This window comes from Carassius carassius, chromosome 42, assembly GCF_963082965.1.
Source record: "Carassius carassius chromosome 42, fCarCar2.1, whole genome shotgun sequence".
In the NCBI taxonomy this organism is placed as follows: Eukaryota; Metazoa; Chordata; class Actinopteri; order Cypriniformes; family Cyprinidae; genus Carassius; species Carassius carassius.
In genome coordinates this window covers 16,421,917-16,430,136 of record NC_081796.1, presented here as the reverse complement: position 1 = coordinate 16,430,136, position 8,220 = coordinate 16,421,917, and positions in this window count along the sequence as shown.

The window sequence follows — 8,220 nt, the reverse complement described above, 5'->3', positions numbered from 1 at the left end:
CATTGTGAATATTTTGCAATGGCAACTAACAACATATGGCTAAAATAACACTTCCAAAATGCAGACATGCAGAATAAAAATAAATAAATAAATAATGACAACTTTTTTTTCTTTTTCTTTTTTTTTGTGTACTTCCCTTTGAAGAACATGACCATTTGTTGAAATAGAAAAAAGTCATCTTTTAAGACTTTGGAGCCTTATTTCTTAGCCTATTTGTGGAAGGTGCAGTGTAGCCTATTCGGCATGTATGCATTTTAGAAGTGCTAAATGTGTGCACACATGCCTCTTCTGTGTGTGGGGTCCTGGATGTAGGTGGTGCTTTGCATAAAAGGGCAGAAAAAGAGAAAGAGCGAGAAACCTGCTCCAGTGATTAATGGGGGTCTTCTGTGAGACGCAGCCAGGCGCCGAACACAATCACGGCCCCAGACTGACGCTTCAACAGACTAGTCCTTCACATGGGAAAGAGAGGGGCCCACTCCTCCCTCCCGCTCACCACCCAGCCTGGCTACTTCCTCTCCTGCTCCTCCCTTCATATTGTTCACCAGGAAGGGAGAGGGAGACAGAAAAAGTAAGTGTCAGCACAACAGCCAGTATGTGTGTTAAGGCGGGCAGTAAAGAAGGCAGTGTGAGTCCTGCTGGTTCTGCTCTCAGTCAGGGTTGTGCCTCCTTTTCTGTGCTGTTAAACATGGTTTTCAAACGCACTTTAACCTGGGCGCACTTTCAATGGAGCCTTTGTGGAAGTGGATGTGTGGACACTAGCCCTCAGCAAACAGGACGATTCGGTTCCTTTCTCAGGCTCTGAGGGCAAAGCTGGTCTGAGTGTGTGTGAGCATTTCTGTGTGAGCTTTGGCTGCGAGAATGGGATTAGTTGTTTAAGTTTCTTCACTTCTGTACTTTTGTCGCTTACATTTTTATGGGATCTGAAATAAAGCACATCCTTCACCATGCAATATAAATGAGAGCGGGACACAGAGAAGGGGGTGGGCATTCAAATGCCTCCCGAGTCAGCCTTTTGTTAACTTTAAACGACTGTGGATCCATTTAGTTAACCCAGCGCAGCCTGGGGGTACATTTCAGGATCGGGCCTCTCTCAGGGTCCTAATTGGGAAACGCTGTTGTTGCAGCGGCACCTGCGGTCGGCCCGCATGTTGTTGTAGCCTTGGTAACAACATAGTGCTGAGGTCCTGCCAGACTCACCCCTTCCTCTCTCTTTTACACACACACTTGTGTGTCATAAACATTCCCCAAAGTCTCATGTAAAGAGAGATTTTAAGGCACACCGAAACCAGCATGTGGTTGAGTCGCTGAGCTGGGTGTTTTTGGTCAAGTATGTAAGTTCAGTTAAAAACGCTAGTAGAATGAGAAACTGGGGCAACATGTCACACTGGTACTCTAGTGAATATTTCAAAATCTAGGTTTATTTTTCAAGGTCAGTTTCTGCATAGGCAAATGCCTTGGTTTTTAAAACGATGGTCGTTCCCGTTATTACATGTATTCTTCTGCCAAGTTGTGCCAATGCAAACGTGATACTGTACTGTTTTACTCAGCCTAAAAACAAATGATGCAACTAGTGTAGATTACAGCATGACTTTTATGAGTCCACTCTTTTTAGTGAAACACGGCATTACCAATGTTTTCCTATTCCAAAGTGAATGACTCTTATGAACTGAATTGTTTTAGTGAATCAAACACATGCAGCACAACCAGTGTTGTTTGATACCCAGATGAATGACTCTTATAAACTAAATCATCTGAATCAAATACATATAGTACAATAAGTGTAGTCTGATTCCCAACTCAATTACTCTTATGAACCAGTTCTAGTGAACCAAAATATACAGTGTGACCAGTGTTGTCTGATTGCTGAAACAAATGACTCTTATGAACCAGTTTGCATTACTGAATCAAATACATACCGGCACAGTAATTGTTGTCTAAGTCCTAAACAATGAAGCAGTTCTAGTGAATCAAAAACATACAGCACAGCCGGTGTGGCATGATAGCTAAACAAATTAATTAATAAGAGGAAATCTTCATCAACATGTTACGTATTAATAATAATAATAATAAAAAAAAACCCTGCCTTAGCTCATTTCTGTTATGGGTGTGATTCATGTCATTTGTGTTGTTAGTCACACCAGTAGTACTAAATATACTTCTCAGTACACATGAAAGGAAATCCAACTAATATTCCTGTTGAACAACTTCTGTGTGTGGATAGATTGGAGGCAGCGTTTCCCAGCTATAGTATGGGTCGTTCAATCATAGCTTGTTATTTCAGAGTCTATTTAAATGGAGCAAGCAAACTTTGCAAGCGTGTCAGATCAGTAATAAGGAAGTACCCTGCTTTAACGGGAAACTTCACAGTGTGTTTGGTTTCCCTTTCTCAGAGGCAGTGTGTGACGTCTTATAGGGGTTTCCGTCACTGTCTGTTATCTCCGCCTATTTAGGTGGAAACTGATATTTAGCTTCGGGAAAGTTATTTGGAAAAAAAACCTTATGTGTGTTGTGAGGAACACAAAGACTTGCTTATGAGAAAGAGGAAAAGAAAAGCTAATAAACAGAACTTGAAAGCAAAGTTACATAAACTTTCCATACAGTGTATACAGGTGAGAAAAATACATGACTGTTTCATCTAATAGATCATAAACAATATTTGGTTTAAGAAGCTTCAAAATGCCCCACTATGTTTCTGCTGGTGAAATCTGAGTACATGCAAAACAATCTCTCATCAACATTCTCCCTTTGTTATTTTGGGAGTTTTCATGCACAAATATGCACACGGAGGGGTAGTCGTACTGTTATCAGCCTTGTAAAAACTCGCTGTTCAACTGACAACTGACTTCTTTGCATTGAAGCCGCAGCAGCGCTCAAGGAAAGCGAGTCTGAAAGCATGTGTGCTGCATGTAAACACTTCAGTAAGGAAGTGCTGCAGTCCCGCTGACATGACCTGACATACACTCAACGCTGTATTGACTTCTGCTGGCTTATCTGTATTGCTCTAAAAGATATGCCCATTGCACAGGAGCATCAGCAAGGTGTTTTGGAAATGCTACAGTATATCTACACAGTAAATATGCAATATGTCAATATATATATATATTCTGTTTTATGAAAATAGTAACACGCTCATATTATTATTTGAAATAAATATAAAAATTTCTACACACACTACTCTAGAAAAGGTTCGTCGGTTAGATTTCTTAAAGTCTGTCCGTGTGTTACAAGAACAGAGATCACCTGACAACACACTAAGAGTATAGGCCTCTGTTCTATTGTTTCTACTGAGATGTTGAGCATAGATGAATGATCAGCGAGGAGATCAGACTCCCATCGTGAAACTACAAAGATCTTTAACGCTGGTAGGGGGTTGGTCAGAGTCAGCCACTGTCTGGGATCTACAGCCATTTTAATCCTCTTGTCACTCATCATTAACCTTTGCAGCTCTAAATTCATGACCCTTCGTTCACTTTCTACTGTGTAGAGACGGGGGCTGTGGCGTAAAAGCATTTGTTTAAAGCATTAAGCTTTGAGAAATTAACTTGTTATTTGGGCCCCTAATCATTAAAATGAACTTGCTCTCTGTTGTTTGCATGCTCAAATCCACAACTTGTTACATCAAGTAGCCTGGATTCTTTCACAAGTAAAGTCACTACTAAATATTACAAATAATTACAAAGAAACAGTAAGTAAAACAGTGAATTTAACATGAAATTTATCCCAGCTTCCGTATTTTTTTATAGTGTAATAGTTTCTTAATATAAACTCCTGACATATTTCAAGCTCCAATAAGCAAAACAGTATTGATATATACTTAGTCTATAACTGTGAATCAATGTGAGCAATGTTAAATAAAAGACTCATGAAGGCATTACTTTACAGCCTTGCAATGTTGCTAAGTAAACAAAACCAGTTGAGTCTTTTCTCTTTCTCTCTCTATCTGCCCCCCCCCCTTTAGCTGCAAAAGTCATGCACAGAGAGTCTGTGCAGGAGAAAAACACACATTCACATTGAGGGCAGGGGCAGTATAATGAGTGGTTGTTGAAACTGAAAGGAACTATTGGAAACAGTGAGTGTCTAGTCATGGTGCAGATGCAACCAAGAAAGTACGAGCTCAAGTACTGTTAAACACCTATATACTGTTAAACACCTATAAGTGTTCAATATTTAATATTTAAAAGCTTTACACATATACAAAGTTTAAAGTTCTCACATTTTAATAACCCAATTTAATATAATAATCCAATTATTTAACTCTTTCCATACCTGAGTTTTAAAGGAATTTCTGATTTAAACAAACAGTTCTTTGTCTTTGCACCCTGTGGCAGAGTTCTGGAGGGAGAATAGGCTTCACGTTTCTGAGCTCATCTTTAAAGAGAGACAGAGCAAGAGAGAGGGGGTGAAAACAAGTAAACTCTCCTTTAATGGGCATCTGATGATGTCATGTCACTGGCTACATCCGTCTGTCTCTGAGTGAACCAGAAGCTCGTGTAGTAATTGGTTGGCGGTGAGTTGGGGGAAGGGTGTCTCTGCTCTCTTCCTCCTGCACATTAAAGGAGTAATTCACTTCCAGAGCAAAAATTTACAGATAATGTACTCACCCACTTGTCATCCAAGATGTTCATGTCTTTCTTTCTTCAGTCGTAAAGAAATTATGAAAACATTTCCTCAAAAGTGATCGTTTAGAGTCCTTTGAAGCTGCATTGAAACTGCATTTTGGAAGTTCAAACTAATGGGCTCCATAGAAGTCCATTATGTGGAGATAATTCCTGAAATGTTTTCCTCAAAAAACATAATTTATTTACAACTTAAGATAGAAAGACGTGAACATCCTGGATGACAAGGGGGCGAGTACATTAGGGCCTTTTGGAACGCGGGAACCTTTTCATAGTACGAGAACTAATTGTGGAACTACCCATTTTTCATGGTGGTGCGTTTTCGCACCCCCGGAACTGGGTGCGATTTTAATACCAGACTGCTTTTTTCGAGAACCAAATTAGCTCCTACTCCAGAGCAGGTTCTAACTAGCACAACCGGTACTAACCGTGACGTAAGTAGACATTGATTGGCCAGACGTGTTTGAAAACTCCTTGTAACATACTGTAAACATTGTTTCAAATTATTTCTGTTGCTCAACTCAGTGCACAAATGACGTCGCTGTCGACTAGCTTATGTCACTTCCTAGTACACATAGTTCATGTAAAATCGAAAATTTTGTTCTGGAACTAAAGCGGTGCGAAAGACCCTACTCTCTGTACATTTTTGTTCTGGAAGTGAAGTACTCCTTTAACCCCTCTGTCTAACTCAGCTTTGACTTCTCTGTCTTTTTAATCTCCAGTTTGTATTCTTAATTACTCAAAAGGGGTACATGTTAGTCTGCACTGTTCTGTAAAGCTTATTTAATGTGCTTTGTGTTCTTTAGATCAAACATCAATGTATGTGCTATTGTGATCCATCCAATGGTGTGCAATGTTCAGATTCCAGAAGTAAAAACAATTAATTTTCTCCATGGTGAAATAGATTTTTAACAATAACTTGTAAACCTTTAAAAACAGACCTATTGTGAGCTCTGAGATTGTCAGTTGATGGTAAATACTTGTGCTGGAACTGTCTGTTTGGATTATTATAAACTGATGAATTTATAATTGTGTTTAACAGTGGAATGTGTGGTGAAAAAATAAAATAAAAACTACATTCTGTCTCCCTGTGCTCTCTAAATACTTAAATCATTGTGTGCATATATGCATATTTAGAATTATACGGTACCTAAAATGTATGGTTTCTATAGATATAAACATCTTTAAATGAATAGCTTTATATTTCTTCATCATTCTGAATTCAGTTATCTCATTTACTTGGAATTGTAATTCATTCCCTCACTAAAGCCATTGTACCTTTGCCTTTTTGTTTGATTTTTAAATACTTTTTTGCTTCAAATAAAAGTTGTAATTCACATCGTAGCTGGTTGGCTTGGTTCATACAATGCTTTAACAAATATTTTTTAATAATCACTATGGGAGAAATTAATGGAAAGGGAGAGAGAGAGAGAAACAACTTCTGTAACCAAAGCAGCTGAAAATGTGGGCAGGCATTAATGCACTCTATTGCCAGTCAGAATTGGAATTTTCTGAACATTCTGCAAAAGTTACCTTAAACTTTCTGTGTGTATATATATATATATATATATATATATATATATATATATATATATATATATATATATATATATATAGTTTTTTAAACTGCTGTCAGCACAAATCATTCTGTATTACTCAAAAGTTGTTGCTACTTTATAATCAGGAGCAGTGAGAATGTAGGAAGACTGTAAGGCAATAATTGAGCTCCTGAATAGCAGATCCAGAAGTGCAGTATTAGGTGACCAGCTGCCCAGCTTTGTCTCGCCTCCCTCCTTAGGGACAGCTGGGGCCATCAATCTGTTCCCAAAAAACCTGCACTTCACCCTGACTCCTGTAAGCCCCCCTCTCTTTCTCAACACTCACTGGAAGGCTTTGTCCTGAGGACCTATCACTGTTTCTCCCTTTAATTTTCAAACTCATGTGAGGTTGTTTATTCTTCATCTTTACTAAAGGCATTTTTTTCTGAGATATTAAACAAACTAAAATTAATAGTTCACCCCAAAAAAATTTGAGAAAAGGTATCTTTCTTTATTTTATAAACACCGAAGGTGATTTTTAAGGCATATCCCGGCCACCTTCGTCAATAAAAACAACTGAAATACAGGGTTGTCAAGTTTTTAAATAGACAAAAAAGACAAAAAAAGTTATCCATATGTGTCATGTGACTAGATACAGTATTGTGTGGTTTTATTTTATATTTAGAGTTTTCAGAAAAAAAAAAAACTAGTTTAATATAAAATTTGATTATAATTTTTTATTTTATTCTTTTTCATTTTGGGCCTGGATATATTTTTTTTTAATCTACTTGTGAGATTTGGAATAACATCAGAATGACTATGTATTTCCAGAATTGTAATTTTTGGGTGATTTTTCCCTTCTAAACCTGAATGTGAAACTTCAGTGTGCACTTGTTTTCTAATGTATTCAGTGAGGTATTTGAGCACTCAGTAATGTGAGTCATTTCATGTGAGGTGCTGCTAAGAACACGTGCAGCAATGGCTTTTTTTCTCTCTGCAGATGGTAAGCATTGAGGGCCATTATTGTTCTCGATGTGGGACGTCCTCTGCGGTAAAGTCTCTGGCACACTTTTAAAGACATAGTGGGTAATATATGCAGGCCTGAGCCAGTGGCTCTGGCAAAATCATTCCCCTCCCCCTCCCGGGGCTTCTTTTCTTGGAAGAGAAGACAAACATTTGTGAGTATCAGTGTTCATCCCTTGAACTTTTTCCACTTTAGGAATTTGTGATGAGTTCTTTCATGTCCTGAGCAATCTTTTATTAATATTATTGCGTGTAACAGTAGTACCTTCACTTTGTAAGCACACTGCATTTGTGTTTCTCTCTTTAACAAGTTGTTCAACTGAAGACCACAGTGACACAGCAAGAGTCAACCAATCTCTTTAATGTTAACAGATATTAGTTGCTTTGCTGGCAGGAGTTGAGTATAGAGAAGTGACAAAGTATCAAAAGGCAGACTATCTAGATATGCTTGAAAGGTGTCTAAAAGCATGTAGGCAACAGACAAATTTATCAAGAAGAGAGACTACAGTACATTCCAGTTTTGTTGTCTCAACACATGCACTAATAGGTAAACCAACACTGATGAATCATGGCAAAAATTAGAAGTAAACACCTATTAGCATGAACACCAAAGTACTCATGTAAACAGCAACATTAACTATAAAAGTGCTTAAGAGTAGTGATTTGAGCTCAGCTTAGTCTAACAGTTTGATTTGTGTATTGCAACAACAGCAGACGTGTGATTCTCAGCATGCCATCAGACCTGCCTATTTGTTTTGTGCTGGTGAATGATAATGCTCTTTACGGGACCCTGAGGTCCGAAGCCCTCTAAAATGAGGTCTGTGATCCTATGTTCGATTAATACACTCTGTACACAAACACTAGCTCTATTATGATGGCTCCACCTAAAAGTTTTACACCTGTGTTGATACTGGCAGTGCTCCCTTTTTCTCTAGAAATTAAAAGTTTGCTCCTCATAAACATGTCTGTGCTGCACAAAATTCTGAGAAATACCGCATTAGTGGAATTCTGTCTCATGCAGATGTGCTCAGTTAATAATGACA